Genomic DNA, 18,327 nt, shown 5'->3' on the forward strand with positions numbered 1-18,327 from the left:
GTAGAACACTTTTTCTGAAATCCGTGTTGATTGGGGGAATGAACAGATCTAACACACTGATTAAGGTTTTCAGTAATTAGTTTTTCGAAAAGCTTTGAAATCACGCTTTTCCTCGGTAATTAGCCAAATTAGATTCATTTCCGTTTTTGAAGAGTGGAATGGTATACGATGCTTACCAAACATCAGAAGAAACAACTTAAGTAATAGAAGTATTGAACAATATAGTGAGAGGCAAAACAAAAGCATCGGCACAATTCCTCAGAATTTAAAACTTGGGATCTTATATGGTCCAAAATCATAACCATACTTTAAATTTTTCAATCCATTTAAAACCATAGTGCTGCTCAATAGTGCAATTGATATTGATTGATTAGAGTTAATTTCGAAGGGATAGTTATTGCAGTTATATGTTATGGTAGAATATGTTCTACTGAAAAAATTTTGTAAAGAACTTAATTATAACAGTCTTATCTTATTGAATCATATGAAATCCAAATCATCGTTCTTTAAATTTGGTAGAAAATCACTGTTTGGTTTCGAATTGAAAAGTTTGTAGAAAGATTTCGGATTATGTTTAAAGTTATTTTTGAGTTTGGTGCCATTTTTTGAATAGCAAATAATATTTAGAGCGTACTACAAAATACCTTCCGTAGTCAATACCAGATCCTGTCTTCTTATATTTCTAATATAGTTTATTTTCCATATGTTTAGTCTTTGCCATGGTTGCCCAGAAAGATTCTTTATTAGCTGTTTCGGTACGCAAGTATCAATAATATCGTACAACATTTTAAAAATATATCTATAGCACCATTTAAATAGCAAGTGCAAGACAAAAGAGTATCCTTTATGCATTAGTTCACGGGACATATTAGCATGTTCGTCGAATGTAACATTCATAATCTTAATTTACAAATATTAGGTACAAAAACTTATTATAGGTGTTACGGTTGCGATTTATTTAAAAAATACCAAAATCAAAAAGTGTATCGAAGAATTCTTTTTTCAGGCAAAAGGTAAAAAATTCCACGACATGTTTAGTATATTATAATCGCCAAGTATACAAACTACATCCTCTGGTTTAGTTTTGTTTTTTTTCTTTTTTTGCAAACCGATTTTTTTTATCCATGACTATGCTTTTAATCAATTATTTGCGGAAACTATGGAGAAATAAAAGAGCATATAATAATTTTGTTCAAACTGTTTTTGACTTCGATGGCAATGAACTTAATATTAAGCGAAGAATCAAGGTTCAAAAATTAGCATGAAAAATATTAGAGACAGCTATGAGTTCACAACCATAATTACTTCCATGGTCACGTCTAAAGATATTCTATTTATTTGACAGAATTTCAGACTACAATACGTTCGTTTAACCAGGTTTCATTCATTACTAAGATATGATGTTCAAAGGTAAAACTGTTAACATATAATTTCGACATTTTAGATCGAATAACACGGACATTTAGATAAGCAAAATATATTGTATCTTTGCTAATGGTACATAGTTTTTTAAAAAGTTCTCGGTATTTTGATAAATGTAATCATTATTAATCGTATTTGTCTTTCTTTGTATATGTACTCACGAACAATAGTATTTAGCCAGAAGTCAGGATCAATAAGACGAATATATGCAGACAATTTTGTTTTTGGGATTGGAAAAATTGGTAAAAACTCACTTCTATTTTTCTGCAATCCGCACAGCATCAGTGAAGCCCCTTGTTGTTTAAAATTGCTTCAGCAACAAGCCCCGAAATGTTACTACATCTAAGGTGGCAATTTTCGTGACATAGCTAGCATTTTATCGTCCCTTCTTATGATTTTATTTTATAATTGTATATATTTTAAAATATAATTTGCAAAAAAAATAATTAAAATTTAAGACCAGGAAAAATGTATTTACGATGGAAACAGTGTAACAGGTTTGTTTATTAATATAAATAAAAATAGATTAGACAACACTTGAATTGGTATGCGTACAATTTCTTGCAATCTTCAAAGAATATTTATTTCTGCTTGCTATTTATACATTTTCGATTTCATTGAAAGTAAAGTAAGCAATAAATTACTTCAGCCAATAACCCATGCAATGTGAAACCAATCGAGGTGTTTCTTTATTTAGGTTATTGGCCTGCATAAGGCAAACAATATTTATATAATAAATAAACAATATTTATATAACAATATTTATATAACAATATTTATATAACAATATTAATATAATATATATATGCTGACATAGAATAAAATTATAAAATAGTAGCAAATTAAACAACTTAGAAAGCAGTAAGTTTGGCCGGGACGAACTTTGAATACCCTCCATCATTTGGAAGAATATGGAAATTTTCAAAAAATAAAAAGCGTTAAAAATTCTGTTAAAATCTTAAAAATACCGAGTATAGCAGTTATATTGGGATCTCTACGACGTGAACCTACACAGACTTTATTTGTCATAAGCACTTACCATATTCAAATTCGAAACTTGAATAAGGGGTGAAAGCATCAAAATACCCTATGTAAGGAGGTACCGTTATATCGGAGCTTTACGAAGACCTGGACCTGCATATACAATTTTCTATCACAGGCTGTCGCACCCATTACGAACTTCAAATACGTCATCTCAAACAATTTCGGTGAGTATTGTACCAAAAATCGTCAAAATACCGAATATAGGGAGGTACTGATATATGAAGCCTATACAAAGACCTGGATCTGCATACACAATTTTCGGTCACAGACTGTAATTCCCATTACGAACTCTGAGTAATTTGAAACTACTCCGGTGAATAGTGACGCTAAAGTCATCAAAATACCGAATATTGGAAGGTACCGTTATATGGGGGCTATACGAAGACGTGGAACTGAACAGACAATTTTTTGTCGCAGGCTGTACTATCCATTACGAACTTCAAATACCAAATATGATGATGAGACTAACTGCCGGGGGATAGGTGTTGGGTGGACGTTGTTGTTGGGAGTTCTGTGGTGGCGAAACTTCACAGTGTCGTATATGACTACTCCAATTCCAATGCAAAGCGCTAGATAGGTGATGCTATGATGGTGAATGGCCGTCAATTTCATTAGTTGTGGAAGGCGTTCGATTTCAATAGTTTTTACCTGTTGGTTTAAATTGAGGATTTCAGCAGCATGTGTTTCATAGGTGCTGTTTAATGTTTTGTTAAGCAAGACAAGCTTGCTGCTTGATATTATGGAATCCAGTGGCTTAAGTCTTCAATTGCTTTGGAGATGACCCTTCACTCCCACTATTGGTCTCTATAAGCGGAAGAGGTTCCCTTTCATTTTCTCATAAATGAGCTAATCTGGTTATGGCTTTTTTAATTTCGCCGTTTTGTGTCTTTACGTCAACTACACGAACGGCTCCATCGTTACCTTTATATATTCGGGTTATTCAGCCTAGCGGCCACTGCATTAGGGGTATGAAAATGACCAGGTCTTAATGCTGCTAGATCATTCAAATCGTGAGAAATAGGAGTCAACGGTCTGGAATTCAGGATTGCCTCTATTTCAATAACAATTGTTTCCAACTCTTCGTGGGTTGATTATGCACTACTAGTGGTACAAAGTACAGTTGCTTCGCTGGCTTCACCGCGGCTTCCACGAAAATGTTGAGATCTTGGGAGAATAAACTGGAAATCGATCCCTTCTCTTGAGCATGTCTCCGCTATTATCTTTTTGCCTTTCTCTCCAAAGACAGCCTTATTGAATTCATCGAGCTAGTTTTTTTGCTCCTACAAAATTCATCGCGTTGTCTGAAAATAGGGTTTGACATTTCCCTAGTCGAGAGATAAATCTCATCAATGCTCCAATGAATGTTTCCGTTGTTAGGTTTGTAACTACTTTCAAGTGTACAGCCTTTGTTGCGAAGCAGACAAATACAGCGATGTAAACCTTGTGTGGTCTCTTGCCTCGTATTTTGTAGTGGACCCATAACGGTCCGCAATAGTCAATGCCGGAGACAATAAACGGCTTTGCAGGTGTGACTCTGCTCGGTGGGAGATTTCCCATGATTTGGTTGTACAACTTTGACTTCACCCGGGTGCACCTTATGCAATTTTGCACAATGTTGCGAGCCATAGCCTTCCCCTTGATTATCCAATATTTTTGTCTTGACGTTGCGAGTAATAGTTGTGAGCCACAGGGTATATCCATATGGATCATGCTAAGAATAAGTTTTACAATGGGATCGTTGTATGGTAACAACACCGGGTTTTTGTGTCGTATGCTAAGGTTGCCTCTTCCTACCTGCCACCGACTCTAAGTATTCCTCTGTCATCTAGAAACGGAGTTAAACTATGTATGGAGCTTAATTTTTCCAATGCCCCATGTTTCCTCAACTGCTGAATTTCTTTCCGAAAATCCACCACCTGTATGGTCTTGACTATTAGTTGCATCGCCTGATTCAACTCTATAGGTGTCCATACCTCTGTCGAATTTCCATGATTGCGTCCCTTAATCCTTTCGGCAAATCGAAGGACATAACCGACCATACGTTGTAATGGTCTAAATGAACCCTTGTGATTGATTCCGTAGATGATATCCTGTAACCCACTTTTTGAGGCGATTGCTGTAGATTTTGTCTTGAATTCAAGATCGGATTGATTTTCTTTATTCTTTAAGAAAGGTTTGGGCCCGAAAGGTTCATTTCCATGTAGAAAAGTTGGCCCATAAAACCACATCAGACATCCTGACAGAAAATCTGGTTTCATGCCTCTGGATATAAGTTAACGACCGGAACATAATGCATTTTTAACAAACAACACAAAGTCAAACCAACCAAACGTGCCAATGCTAAATCTGCCGATTTAGCAACATCAAATTGTCGAATGATGTTCCCAGACGAAATATGATCCACACAGACAGCAAGAAGTCCAAATGAAATTTTTATCCTCAGGTGCATGAGTGAGCTGATGGTGGGAAATGCAGATTAAGCAGTTTGGAAGTTTAGGTAGTTGTCATTAAGAATCAAAATTGTAAATTCATTGCAGTCGGTTTTGGAAATTCATAAATAAAGGTTGCGTTAACAACCATAAAAAAATATATATTTTTTTTAATCTTTAAACATTTAAAAACTTAATTGGCGCCCGAGCAGGGACCCTTAAAAAAGGTCCTTATTCGTAAAAAAAACCCTCGGGAAAAGGGTTTTCCGGAAAAAGAATTAATAGATCACGTATCGTGCCCTAGTAACCTCTTCGGAAAATAAGAGGTAAACCGGAGATCTTAAAATATATCAGCGGTGAACAGTAAAAAAATTAAAAAGGCAAAAGTGAACAAAAAAGAATTATAAAAAAATAATAAAAGAAACAGTTTTCTACAAAGTGAATAGTAAAACAAAATTTAAGTGAACAAATAGAAATTATTAAAAATTAAAAGGAACAGTTTTGTACAAAGTGGAAAAAAAAGAAATTTTTAAAAAAACATACAAAAATAAAGGGAAAAGAGAAACGTTTTAAAATAACAAAAAAAAAAAAATGATGGAAAAAGAAATGAAAACAATAAATTAAAGAAAAAATTCAAGGTAAATCAAAACTTAATTGATAAAAAATGATAAATAATAAATATTCGAGTGTGATTAATAATATAAAAAAGATAAGAAAAAATAAACGGAAACAATAAATCAAATTTGAAGAAAAAAAAAATAAAGAAACAATTTAAAAAAAAATAATAATAATAATAAAAAAATATAAAGAAAAGAGAACCATATAGTGAATATTTATAAAATAAATAAAAGAAATACAAAAAAATAAATAACTGTTAATAAAAAAAATAAACAAACATCTAACAAAAAAAAAATCACTGAGAAGCAAAAATTATTGAACAATCAACGAGAAGAAAACAACAACATCGGAATCGCTCAGAAATCAACAAATATCCAGCTATGCTCCATATATTAGCGTAAGATCATAAGAATAAGTTATTATTTTGCTTAAATTAAAAGAAATAGAAAGAATTAAGATTGTACAATTTTTTTTTATCACGCAAAGTTTTTGTAAAACTTAAATATTCATTGTTTTGCATCCTTATTCCTTAAAGCCTGACGAAATGATCAATAATCTTACGGACAGACTAAATAGAACACTGACAATGACCCAACCAACGTTACAAACAACAGGATCATCAACGGGATATCTCTAATGATAAAAGAAGCTTTGCAGATATCGTCTGATCATTTGGCTGACGAGGGAGCTGATCACCCCATATTGACAGTCACTGCAAGGTTAGAAGAATTAGATAAGGTTCCCGACATAGTTAGGTCCTTGAGAGAGTTTTCTGGTAGGCCGGGAGAGTTTAACTCTTGGCGAAAGTCCGTAGAAAGAGTTTTGAAGCTCTATGACTCGGTAAAAGGAACTGGAAGATACTACGCAATTCTTCATACAATTCGCACTAAAATCGTAGGTGATGCAGATACCGCCTTAGAGTCGTATCGAACACCACTAGATTGGTCACGCATTAAAAAGTGTCTTTCAATGCATTATTCGGACAAAAGGGACATTGGAACGCTGGAATACCAGATGATGACATTGTGTCAAGGTAATAGGAGTATAACAGAATTTTATCAAGCCGTTTACTAGCACCTTTCTCTATTACTTGACAAAGTCTCTTCCCTAGACCTGGAAGAAAGTAGCCTTCACGCCATGACAAACACCTACAGGGAAAAAGCATTAGATACGTTTGTAAGGGGTTTGAATGGAGATTTGCCGAAATTATTAAGCGTACGCGAACCAACATCCTTGCCACAAGCATTACATATTTGTCTAAAGCTGGACAATATGACATTTAGGAGAAATTATGCCCATGGACAATCCATCAGAAATAATGTACAAAAGGATAAGATCGGTGGGGCGACTTTTACAAATGGGAGAATATTTTATCCCGAACTTGCCTATGTTGGTGGAACACCGTCCTTGAGACCACCTCTTCCACCTAGACGTAATATGATCCCAAACTTTAACCGTAACCCAAACAATCATTTGAATTTTAATCCGACTTTAAGTCGCAATCAAAATTTAAACAACAACCCAAACTTTCATCCTAACGTTAATCCAAATCTCAATAGTAATATTAGTTTCAATCACAACCGTAACGTTCCTGAAAACTTTAGAAGGAATTCAGCTTTCACAAATAATCTTCAAAATCGGCGACCAGAGCCCATGGATATAGATAATTCAATCCAAACCCACCAGGTCGATTACATGAACAGACCACCTAACAATTTAGCAGTAAAAAGACCAGCAACATCTTTTCAAATTCCAGCGAGTAAATTTCAGCGAAATTTCCATATAAATGCTGATTGTATGCCGAAGGAAACCTTCTATGATTACTATCGGCCGGAAGATGGTAATATGAGCCATCATAACCAGAACGTGGATTTTGAATATGATGCTGATTACTTTCATCAAATTCCTGAGGAAGTAACAACGCTCGAGAAGAAAGAAGAAGAAACTGATGATGTTCAGCTTGCTGTTAATTTTTTAGATTAAACTGTTCCTCATTACCATATTTCGAAGCAAAAATGGGGAACGACAAAAAATTAAAAATATTACTAGACACTGGCTGCAATAAAAATTACATTAACCCAAAATTTATAAAAAGTCCGAAACAAAACGAAAGAAATTTTAAAGCAAAGTCCATTAAGGGTGACATCGAAATAACACAGCATAAATTTATAAAATTGTTTGATGATACTCCCATAAAATTTTTTCTTCTACCAGAATTAGAAACATTTGATGCAATATTAGGAAACGATAGCTTAAAAGAACTCTCAGCTGCGATTCATACAGCCGAGGATTATTTCACCGTTAAGGGAGGTAGAAAAGTCCCAATTAAACAGTACATTTCTCAGAGCGTAAACAATATCGAAATTAGGACAAACCATCTTTCGGAATATAAGAAGAAGTTATTGGAGAACATCGTCAATCGGCACAAGAGTTTATTTGCAGATCCTGACGAAAGCCTTACGTACACGACTAGGGTCGTAGGCGAGATAAGAACAACAACTAAAACCCCCGTTTATTCAAAAAATTACCCCTATCCAATGGCTTTAAGGAGTATTGTTGACGAAGAAATATCTAAGTCATTAAAAGATCAAATAATCCGACCATCGCGTTCTCCCTATAATTCACCAATTTGGATTGTTCCAAAAAAACAAGATGCATCCGGAAAAGACAAATATAGAGTTGTTGTGGACTTTAGAAAACTTAATACAGTAACTATCGCAGATAGGTATCCAATTCCCGAGATAAATGACGTTCTTTCTCATTTGGGAGGAAATAAATATTTTACAGTTATCGACTTAAAGAGTGGTTTCCACTAAATACCCCTTAGGATGGAAGATGTAGAAAAAACTGCATTTTCTGTAAATAATGGAAAATATGAATTCTTGAGGTTACCGTTCGGACTTAAAAACGCGCCATCGATATTCCAACGTACTTTAGACGACATTTTAAGGGAACACATAGGTAAGAGATGCTTTGTTTATATCGATGATATTATTATCTTTAGCAAAGACGAAGATTCACATTTTAAGGATCTAGAGGCCATTTTTGAAACACTTAATAGTGCAAATATGAAAGTACAACTCGACAAATGTGAGTTTTTCAAAGAAGAAGTGGAATTCCTTGGGTTTATTGTTTCACATAACGGTATAAAAACTAACCCAAAGAAAGTTCAGGCTATCGTGGATTTCCCTTATCCTAATAATGTAAAGGAACTTCGATCTTTTCTTGGTCTTTCGGGATACTACCGAAGATTCATAAAAGGATATGCAAACATAGCAAAGCCACTTACGAAACTCTTACGAGGAGATGGGGGATTAATATCTAAAAAAGAATCAAGCGAGAGGAAAATAAAAATGGACAATGAAGCGAAACAAGCTATTGACAATTTGAAAAATGACCTTATATCCCAGGAAGTCATTTTGTCATATCCCGATTTCCAGAAAGAATTCCATTTGAAGACAGATGCATCCAATGTTGCCATTGGAGCTGTGTTAAGCCAGGATGACAGACCTATTTCCTTCATTTCAAGAACACTAACAACAGCAGAAGAGAGTTATGCGGCAAATGAAAAAGAGATGTTAGCCATAATCTGGGCTTTAACCCATTTAAGAAACTATTTATATGGATCAGCTAAGGTTATAATTTACACTGACCATCAACCGCTAACTTATGCTTTGAGCAATAAAAACAACAACGCGAAAATGAAAAGATGGAAAGCAATACTGGAAGAATTCAATTATGAAATGAAATATAAACCAGATAAAAGTAATGTTGTGGCTGATGCACTTTCTAGACCCCCTGGAACGAATATTAACTCTTTAACGGGAACAGTGCATTGTAGCGACAGCTCACCAGAAAAACTTATTCCTAGTGTTGAAGTGCCAATAAATGCATTTAAAAATCAAATTTTTCTTGAAATCAACGACACCCCAAATTACAATTTTCAAATAATTTTTCCAGGATATCATAGACATTCGATATCGGAACCAGAATATGATACTGAAAGACTTATTTCAATTTTAAAAAGATACCTTAACCGATCGGTCATTAATTGCATTAAAACTCCAGAGTTTATTATGGGAAAAATTCAAGAAATTTATCCACATCATTTTGTAAATTTTAAAATTCGTTTTACTCAACTTTTTGTAGAAGATATTTTGTCGGAATCTGATCAAGAAACGATTATAATAGAAACTCATAATCGTGCGCATAAAAATGCTGTAGAAAATAAAATGCAAATATTGGAAAAATCATATTTTCCCAGTATGTTTTCTAAAATTAAAAGAATATTAAAATTGTGCTCCACATGCAAAAGAAATAAATACGACAGGCATCCAAGTCAACCAAGACTGAATGCCACACCAATACCAAACTACCCAGGTCAGGTTATTCATATTGATATTTTCTCTACAGATAGAAAATTAGTTTTGACGGCCATAGATAAGTTCTCGAAATACGATCAAACCAAGATTCTCCAAGGAAAATCAATAGAGGATATTAGGAGACCTTTGAGAGATATTCTGTTGTTCTATGGAGTTCCCAAAACGGTTGTCATGGACAACGAAAAATCATTGAATTCTGCAACCATACTTTTTATGATGAAAGATGAATTGGGAATAGAGGTGTTTACAACTCCACCATACAAAAGTGAAGCCAATGGCCAAATCGAAAGATTTCACTCAACATTGGCCGAAATTTTGAGATGTCTCAAGGTGGAAGGTATTTGTAGGAATTTTGAGGAGCTTTTGAAACGATCCGTAAACGAATATAACCACTCAATACATTCTACAATCGGTAAGAAACCAGTAAACCTAGTAAAGGAAAACAGACATTCAACTGTAGTGACCGAAAGTGGGAGGGTCGTTCATAAGAAACATATTAAGAGTTTTATTACATTTATTTACAGTAACCAATTGACAATAGAGATTACCAATAATATTTCTAAATTATTAGAGAGTCAAGATATGGAAGAAAAATTGTTAGATTTTAAGTATAAGTTGGAAATTATTAAAGAAGAACTGTCTAATATAGAATATGCCATTCATTGGGCCAAATCAAATATTGTAAATTCATTCATTTTTTATAATACAGAGGTAAACATTTTAAGAGATATTTTTTATAATGATAACATACCATTTGCTAATATGGATGAGCTATTAAATTTTTCAAAAGTTAAAGTCGCTTCAAATAATAATGAAATAATTTATATTGTTAATATTCCTACAACTAATAATGAAAATTGTGACAATTTGCTAATTAAACCTGTAAGGAAAAATAATAAAATAATTAAGACAATATTTAAAAATATTTTAAGTTGTAATGACAAGATGTTTGGTATTAAGAATGACTGCAAGATTTATAATAAGATAAGTATTTGCGAAATTGATAATATCCTAGACATAAGTAAATCTGAATGTATTCCAAATCCGCTAAGGAGTAAACCATCCCGCTGCACAACAACCGACGATGAACATGTGGCACTAGTCGAGGAAATTGACGACAGCATGATATTACTGAACGAGTACAAAGGCCAAATAGAAATCGACAATTCAACAATAAATATAGATCGCACTTTCATAATCCATCACCTAAATTCTACAGTTCGAGTTGGAAACCAAACATATCTAACAAATCAGGTCTCTCTTACCAAACCTCTGCCTGCCCTATTGCAGCCAAGTAGTTCCAGTATTCAGGAACAAGTGATATCTTTGGAAAGAATGGAAGCAGTAAATGTTAACAATACCCACATAATCGATAGACTAAAAATCGAAAATAAAATAAACCTTTCCATCAACATTGGATTGCTAGTAACCTTTATAATTTTGGCTACCATCACCTACTCCCAAAAATGAAAATAATTCACCCAAAAGTAAACCAGAGTCCTCTAATGCAGAGCAGGAAATAGACATTTTGGAAAATGCTCAACTAAGCACCCATTCAAAATCAAACCTATCATTACCATTAAGAGGTCCTAACAGTAAGAAGACTCACGACCCTCCATTCTTCTAATATGTGACTTATCATGCGAGGACGCATGAACTTAGAGGGGGAGGAGTTAACGACCGGAACATAATGCATTTTTAACAAACAACACAAAGTCAAACCAACCAAACGTGCCAATGCTAAATCTGCCGATTTAGCAACATCAAATTGTCGAATGATGTTCCCAGACGAAATATGATCCACACAGACAGCAAGAAGTCCAAATGAAATTTGTATCCTCAGGTGCATGAGTGAGCTGATGGTGGGAAATGCAGATTAAGCAGTTTGGAAGTTTAGGTAGTTGTCATTAAGAATCAAAATTGTAAATTCATTGCAGTCGGTTTTGGAAATTCATAAATAAAGGTTGTGTTAACAATCATAAAAAATATATATTTTTTTTAATCTTTTAACATTTAAAAACTTAATTTATATAATCGGCAGGATTATCTTTTGTCCCTACATGTCGCCATTGAGTTCTTAGTGTTCTGCCTCGTATATTTTTGACTTTGTGTGCAACGAATGTCTTAAGTGCTGATGAATTTGAATTGATCCAGTACAATGCAATCTCTTATCTGACCAATAATGTTGTAAGCACACCATTTTCGTAATCTAAATCGAGCAAAGTGATCTCCTTTATTGGTGCTATGTTTGATTTTGAACAAGAAGTCTGACTATATGCCTGCCGTCTGCCAGCATAGCTCGAAGATACACCGCAGCACCATATGCCTTTCCTGACGCGTCCACGAAAGTATGTATCTCCATTTTTGTTGGTTTCTCTCCATCCAACATGTGTCTGGGTAACTTCAAATCATTTATCATCTTTAGGCCCTTTCGGAAAGATAACCAATATGCCTTCCTTTCTGCTGGCAATTCCTCGTCCCAGCCAATTTTATTCTTCCACAGTTGTTGAATGAAGATCTTCGTTACTGAAACCTCAGGACCTGATATTCCTAAGGGGTTGAACAATCTTGTCAAATCAGACGTGACCTTCCTTCATTCACATCACTCTTCAAACAAAATCGGGCTGCTTGAGGAATCCAATGTTAATCCCAAAACCTTGGTTGATGACTTGTCAAAATTGAGATCTACTTCTCTATCTTCTGGAGGAACTCGATGCAGCAGTTTCAAGTGGTTAGCACATTATTTTCGTAGTCTAAATCCAGCTTCCAGTAGTAACATATGAAGTTGTTTCTGCAACTCAATTGCTGTCAGATCCGCACATACAATCGTCAACGTAAAATGCTTTTGAAGTACCATCGCCCCAGTGGATATTTTCGTATCTGCTAGTCTTTTCAGACATCTTGTAGCAAGATATGGGGCATTCGTCGTACCATGTTAACGTATTCAACATGTAATGTTCGAGTTCCTTGTCTGGAAGATTTCTCCATACGATTAGCTGATATTTGCGATCTCTTTTGTCGACTAGCACTTGTCTATACATCTTCTAAATGTCTGTTGTAAACACAAATCTCTGAAGTCTAAAACGCAACAGCATTCCAAACAGATCTCCTTGAACCCTGGGATCTGAATGCAAAATATCATTGAGTGACCATCCTTATGATGACTTGCAAGACGCATCGAACACAACCCTCCGCTTTGTTGTGCTGCTATTTGGGCGTAGGAGCACGCACATCTCTTGATTGTATTTTCGTCATATGTCCCAAATCCTCATACTCCTTCACAAATTTAGCGTACTGCTCGTGAAGACTTGCATGCTTAGATATGCGAGCTTCAATGCAAAGAATCTTGATTCTACAATATTCAACGATTTCTAAATCTTCTCAGGTCCGTTTGCAAACGCCAATCCCACCACAAACCGTCCATTTTCATTCACTGTTGCATTTTGGTTGAAGTGATTTTCACACTGTTCTTCTGCTATTGTCAACTTCCGATCTTCACAACATCGCCTTGTTCCCAGAACTTCTTTAATATATCTTCTAGAGCACGTTTATCTTTTCCGAAAACGCGCATGTCACAGTTTCTCATTCAGCCTAGAACCATAGAAACTGCCATAGAACTTGGACATTCGAAGTACTTGTGAGAGAATCAGGTTGAAGTAGAACTCTGCTCCAAGTAGTACGTCAATTCTGGTCGTTTGATAAAAATAGGGATCTACCAGTTTTATGTTTTCGGGAATAGGCCATGATGTGATGTCGATGTCAGTGCTTGGTTGGGGTGGCACTATATTTGGTAACAAAAAGGCTTCTAGGCGCGTTCTAAATTTGCTGGTCAGTGACTGAAACTCCACGTTGACTCTGTGGTTTGCGGTTCTCGATCTTCTGACAACACTTTCGATACAGTGAGATGATGATTGGGATCTATTCGCTGATGCTACTGTTGGCGGCTGCTGAACTGACAAATCGACTGACTTGATCTCTACTTGTGGCCTCGTGGAAAAATGCAAAAGTGTATTGTGTTTTTGTGGACACTTTCTGCACTTCCCACTTGTACATGTTTTTGCTGATGGTATGATGGTGAATGGCCGTCGCTTTCATTGTTCGAAGGCTTTTGATTTCAATAGTTTTTAGCTGTGTAATGTGACGAGTTCTGCAGTTTTTGTTTGTGCAAGGCAAGCTTGAAGCTTGAGATTATGGAATCAATCGCTTTGGAGATGACCCTTCACTCCCACTATTGGTCTCTATAAGCAGAAGAGGTCCCTTTCATTTTCCCATAAAGGAGCTAATCTGGTTATGGCTCTTTTATTTTCGCCGTTTTGTGTCTTCACGTCAACTATACGAACGTCTCCATTGTTACCTTTATATATTCGGGTTATTCTGCCTAGCGGTCACTGCATTACGGACATGTTATCTTCTTTAATAATGACCAACTGACCAGGTTCAACGTTTTGAGATGATGTAATCTACTTTCTTCTCTCTTGCAGAGAGAGTATTCCGTGGACCAAGGCTTGCAGAACTTATGCCTAATTTGTGATGCTACCTTCCATCTTCTCGTCAATGAAGTTGACGATTGGTTCGCTGATGGGTCAGCCTGTGCGATTAACGGTTCTTCCACAAAAAACCGCGGCTTCCCATAAACCACCAAACTGTGGAGATCTTTAGGGAATAAACTGGAAATCGATCCCTTCTCTTGAGCATTATCATTTTGCCTTTCCCTCCAAAAACAGCCTTATTGAATTCATCGAGCTTTTTTTGCTCCTACAAAGTTCATCGCGTTGTCTGAAAATAGTGTTTGACATTTCCTTCTTCGAGAGATAAATCTCTTCAATGCTCCAATGAATGTTTCCGTTGTTAGGTCTGTAACTACTTTCAAGTGTACAGCCTTTGTTGCGAAGCAGACAAATACAGCAATGTAAACCTTGTGTGGTCTCTTGCCTCGTATTTTGTAGTGGACCCATAACGGTCCGCAATAGTCAATGGCGGTCAATAGTCAATGGCTTGCAGGTGTGACTCTGCTCGGTGAGAGATTTCCCATGATTTGGTTGTACAACTTTGGCTTCGCCCAGATGCGCCTTATGCAATTTTGCACAATGTTGCGAGCCATAGCCTTCCCCTTGATTATCCAATATTTTTGTCTTAACGTTGCGAGTAATAGTTGTGAGCCACAGGGTCTATTATCCATATGGATCATGCTAAGAATAAGTTTTACAATTGGATCGTTGTATGGTAACAACACCGGGTGTTTTGTGTTGTATGCTAAGGTTGCCTCTTCCTACCTGCCACCGATTCTAAGTATTCCTCTGTCATCTAGAAACGGAGTTAAACTATGTATGTAGCTTAATTTTTCCAATGCCCCATGTTTCCTCAACTGCTGAATTTCTTTCCGAAAATCCACCACCTGTATGGTCTTGACTGTTAGTTGCATCGCCTGATTCAACTCTATAGGTGTCAATACTTCTGTCGAATTTCTATGCTTGCGTTCCTTGCTGACACTGTAGATTTTGCTGACACTTTAGATTTTGTCTTGAATTTCTTTATTCTTTATGTTCATGGGAAAAGCGCTACAAGCGCAGCACTAATGTTCGCCCTCGAAGGCAATTCCCATGTACGTCGTCTCTCCTTTTTTTCTATACTGGCAATGCCATATCACTGGTTCTGCTTTGATCAATATTTTCCTGCTCTCTTGCTCTCAGAGTAAGAACAAGGGTTCGATGAGAAGAAGAAGAATCAGCATCTTCTATTAGTTTTCGAAGTTTTTTATCATTGTCGTTTTTTTGCCTTTGACCAAGAAGGTCGTTAAAATAAAATTGTGCCCAGAATTGTACAAAACAATAAAAGTGAAGTAAAAATTATTGTGCGTTTTATTGTAAAGCAACGATCGACACAGTGGTAGCAGACCGTATTGAGACATAATTTGTTGAGGCTGCAAAGGAACCCTTGCACAAGTAGGAGCATTTACCCGAGCCAGAAGTGCAGGTAACCAGTCGATCAGGGAAATTGACTCCGTGGTGACCGACTGTAGCAAAGTTGTCCCGTCAACATCTGGTCCTTCTCAACCGGCAATTTGGAAAAAATAATAAAAGTAAGTACCGGCAATTTTTTGAGAAAAAAAAAAAAAATTGGAATTGTGGTGAAGAGCGAAAACTGGATCTATTGTCGTGGTCCCGTTACATAACCTTGCTAAAAATATTCAAGGGTAGCTAAGGTTATTGACTCATTTGGTACCGTTGGAATATTTTTGGAGCCTTGCCGCTGCCTTACTCTTTGGCCCTTGATTGTGTTGTTGTTTGTAACAGCACTTTGTTTATTTCTTTGCCTGCCTTCTTGTGGACTATACAGCATTGTTGTTGTACTTTTTTGTGGCTCGCTGTTTGTGTGCTTGCCGTTTGCCTGTAAATCTACATAATAGGCAAAATTTCTTCGCCTGTCATAACATACAAAGCAGTGTTGTTGTGCATTGGTGGCGCGCTGTCCGTACGTTAGACGCACTGGCATTGTTTATGTTGTTGGTGGCTCGCTGCTTGTGCGTTGGTGGTTCAGCACTTGTGCGTTGGCTGCTATGCAGTGTTGCTGTTGCGCCGTTGCTGTTTATGATTTGGTGGCTCGCAGCTTGTGCGCTGGTGGCTCTGCATAGTTGTTGCATTGTCTCTATCTAATTTGGTTGGGCTCTATTGGTGTTTTTGTCATTGGCGGCTGCCCTGACTCATATTCATTTGCATTGATTTTGATTGCTAGTGTATGAAGAACTATATTTTCTCGAAGGAGATAAGACGAAGCAAACAATAAGTGGAAAGAGTAACATTGACTCTTTGGTTATCCACCTTATTAGAAGAAAACAAAAAAATTATTGCTACATACACAGTGGTGTGTAACGGCGTAAAATAGTGAAGGTAAAGTTTGGAATTACTTTACACAATAAAAGAAGAGCAATTTTGTTGTTAGTGGATTTTGCCCTTTTGTATATTCGACTCTGTGGGTCAGAGGCATCTATTTGTAATATAGAGACTTGCTCAAAAAAAAAAAAAAAAAGGAAAAAAAATAAAATCTCTAATTGAGAAAACATTGACAATTCATTGTTGGAATGAACATTATGTGGACTGTTTGTTGGCACACCATTAAATAATTTGCTCGTTTAAAACTTTACAAGAAGTACAAATTAAAGTTTTTAAATCTTACTCAATTATTGGGGAATAGATATAGTGGAGCAATCGTTCTCAATTTATGATTGATAAATGCTGAAGTTTTATCGTCGGTCTGTAAAATAACTTGCTCGTTTGGAGACTTACGGAAGACGTTACAAACATTCAAAACTCAAGGGTACGGTTGTTGAGTGCTCTTGTCTGCTGAGATTGGACGTTTTATTGTGAACTTTTTGGAACAAATTGTTCGGAAATTAGAATAGAAACCTTCCTCTGGAGGAGCAGTGGACATTTCCCCATCAATAATTTTTCGAGATTATCGCCTTCGAATTTTTTGCTAGATCGAAAATTTTAAGCTTGCTCGATGAAAATGGCAAGTCTAGAAGACTTTTTGAATAAATGTGAGGAAATTATTTCTTTTGAAGAAAATTTAAAGGAGACTGATTCCTCAGGGTTCAACGATTCTGCAATTGATGTTGAAAAATCAGAGCTTCACAGTTTGTGGACAGAATGGAGGGAAACCCTGAAAGCTTGTACCTCTGACCCGGAGAGCTATAAGAAAAATAAGGAGACCATAAAACTAATAAAAAACTTGCTCATCAGAGTTACGTTAGGTGCATTAACATCTTGGGGGAATGGAAGGAAAAAGTAAAGGTTGTACCAATTGCTCAAAACCAAAAAGTGTCTGCCTCAATTTCAGTCCCGCCGTGTGACACGGAGGTTTTTCATGGGGACTATGTGTCATGGCCCAGTTTTCGCGATTTGTTCACGGCCATTTATATCAATAATAAAAAACTTAGCTCTGTCGAGAAACTTTACCATCTGTTCCAAAAAACAAGTGGAGAGGCAAGAGAAATAAATCGCCATATTCCGTTGACAGCCGAAGGTTTCTCTATTGCTTGGGACAATTTGAGGAACCAATATGAAAATAAGAGAATTCTAGTAAATACTCAGCTGCGGAATTTATTTAATCTTGCTCATTGTGGGCAAGAATCGGCATGTGGCCTAAAGAAACTGCAACGAGACGTTACTAATTGCATAGCGGTCCTTGAGTTATATAAAATTGATGTGAAGTCATGGGACCCTATATTTGTCTATCTGTGCTCTACGAAAATGCCGAAACTTACTCTTTCTCTATGGGAGCAGTCTTTGCATAATAAGACAGAAATGCCTCACTGGGATGACTTGAATAAATTTCTCACGGAGAGATTTAAAGCATTGGAAAGTGTGTCAGATATAACTTGTTCGAATGGGGTACAAGTAGGACAAGGTTCTCGACCAAAGCACAATCAATAT

The sequence above is a fragment of the Musca domestica genome, unplaced genomic scaffold (assembly GCF_030504385.1).
Source record: "Musca domestica strain aabys unplaced genomic scaffold, Musca_domestica.polishedcontigs.V.1.1 21, whole genome shotgun sequence".
NCBI lineage: Eukaryota > Metazoa > Arthropoda > Insecta > Diptera > Muscidae > Musca > Musca domestica.